This window comes from Myotis yumanensis, unplaced genomic scaffold (genome assembly GCF_028538775.1).
Source record: "Myotis yumanensis isolate MYYU_CA2020_CCGP unplaced genomic scaffold, mMyoYum1.0.hap1 SCAF_19, whole genome shotgun sequence".
NCBI classification, from domain to species: domain Eukaryota; kingdom Metazoa; phylum Chordata; class Mammalia; order Chiroptera; family Vespertilionidae; genus Myotis; species Myotis yumanensis.
In genome coordinates this window covers 17713355-17715481 of record NW_027223770.1, presented here as the reverse complement: position 1 = coordinate 17715481, position 2127 = coordinate 17713355, and the positions used below count along the sequence as shown (strand labels likewise).

At 46.3% G+C, this 2127-nt stretch overlaps 1 non-coding gene across 1 annotated transcript; it reads right to left on the bottom strand.

Moving 5' to 3' along the window:
• Positions 1-1711: 1711 nt before the first annotated feature.
• Positions 1712-1802, bottom strand: LOC138998227 (small nucleolar RNA SNORA70). Its single transcript, XR_011469096.1, has one exon. It is a non-coding gene; the product is annotated as a small nucleolar RNA SNORA70 (small nucleolar RNA).
• Positions 1803-2127: the final 325 nt, after the last annotated feature.

Below are 2127 nucleotides of genomic sequence, written 5' to 3'. Positions count from 1 at the left end.
CAGTGTGGCACAGAGCTCCTAAAACCCTGGGAATTTTCTGATGGAAGCAAAAAGGGTGTCTTTTGTTATGTTAATAAGATGATTTTTGGAAAGTGCCTGAGGGGGACCAACCACCTGGTTAGAGGGTTGGCACTTTTAGTCACAGCCCCCATCCCCACCTCAGGGAAGGGAGAAGGGCTGGAGATTGAGTTCATCATCGATGGCCAGTGGTTTAATCAAATGTGTCTCTGCCCAGCTGGTGTGGCTCAGTGGTTGAGCATTGACCCATGAACCAGGAGGTCACGGTTCGATTCCCAGTCAGGGACAAACCCGGGTTGCAGGCTGGATCCTCAGTGTGGGGTGTGCAGGAGGCGGCCCATCCATGATTCTCTCTCATCATTGATGTTTCTATCTCTCTCTCCCTCACCCTTCCTCTCTGAAATAAAAATATATTAAAAACAAACAAAAAACAACAAAAATGTGTCTCTGTATTGAAGCCTCCATTAAAACTCAAGGGACGGGGGGTAGGAGAGCTTCCAGGCTGGTGAACAGGTGAAGGTGCTGGAGTGGGCACAGAGGCGAGACCCTTCCCATCTGCCTGTTCCTTTGATAATAAACTAGAGGCCTGGTGCACAAAATTTGTGCACAGGTAGGGTCCCTAGGCCTGCCCGGCAATCAGGGCCAATCAGGTTCCCTGCCTCCTTGACTTCCTGCCTCCTCCTTCCCTCCCTCAGCGCCCCACCGCCGCCACTGGTCCCCCGCCATGTTCCGTGCCACCCCCTGGTGGTCAGCACACAACATAGGGAGTGATCAAACTCCCTTCTCCCGGTCGAACTCCCAAGAGGACACTTTGTATACTAGCCTTTTATAGAGATAGAAGATTGGTAATCTATCCCAGGGGTGGGCAAACTTTTTGACTCGAGGGCCACAATGGGTTCTTAAACTGGACCGGAGGGCCGGAACAAAGCATGGATGGAGTTTTTGTGTGAACTAATATAAATTCAAAGTAAACATCATTACATAAAAGGGTACGGTCTTTTTTTTTTTTTTAGTTTTATTCATTTCAAACGGGCCGGATCCAGCCCACGGGCCGTAGTTTGCCCACGGCTGGTCTAGTAAGAAACCTGTTTCTTTGAGTCTATGAGCCACTATAGCAAATTAATTGAACCCAAGAAGGGGGGGTTGTGGGAACCCCTGATCTACAGTCAATTGGTCAGAGCTCAGGGGACAAACTGGAGTTGCAGTTGGTGTCTGACATGGGGAAGGGGGGAAGTTTTGTAGGACTGCGCCCTTAACCAGTGGGTAGATAGTGTCAGAACTGAGTTGGATTGTAGGACACACAGATGGTGCCTGAGAATTGCTCTAACCCAGTGAGCCACACCAGCTGGGCTATGTACGTCTTTTTTATCCATTCATCTATATACGGACACTTAAGTTGCTTCCATGTTTTGGCCACTATAAGTAATGCTGCAATGAACATAGGAATGCATATATATTTTTAAATTAGCACTTTGGATTTCTTCAGGTAAATACCCAGAAGCAGAATTGTCAGGTCACATGGTAGTTCTATTTTTACATTTTTGAGGAACCTCCACACAAAACCACAATGCGATATCACCTCCCACCTGTCAGAATGGCTAACATCAATACATCCACACACACAAGTGTTGAAAAGATCATCTTTTCAAGAAACAATATTAGAATAACTGGACATCCACCTGCAAACATAAGTAAGTACTTAAAAAATAAATCAGAATGCAACTGTTTGTAGCCATTGCACACCAGGCCCCCATGGGGAAGAGAGCATGGTCGGCTTAATGCAGTGGTTCTCAACCTTCTGGCCCTTTAAAAACAGTTCCTCATGTTGTGACCCAACCATAAAATTATTTTCGTTGTTATTTCATAACTGTAATGTTGCTACTGTTATGAATCATCATGTAAATATCTGATATGCAGGATGGTCTTAGGCCACCCCTGTGAAAGGGTCGTTCGACCGCCAAAGGGGTCGCGACCCACAGGTTGAGAACTGCTGGCTTAATGGCTGCAGCCAAACCATTTTGTATGTTCGCTTTCTTTTTTTATTTCACAAGTTCACTTCCAAAAGCCCAACACTGCCTCCTTTAAGTAGGTAAATTGAAAGTACCTGCG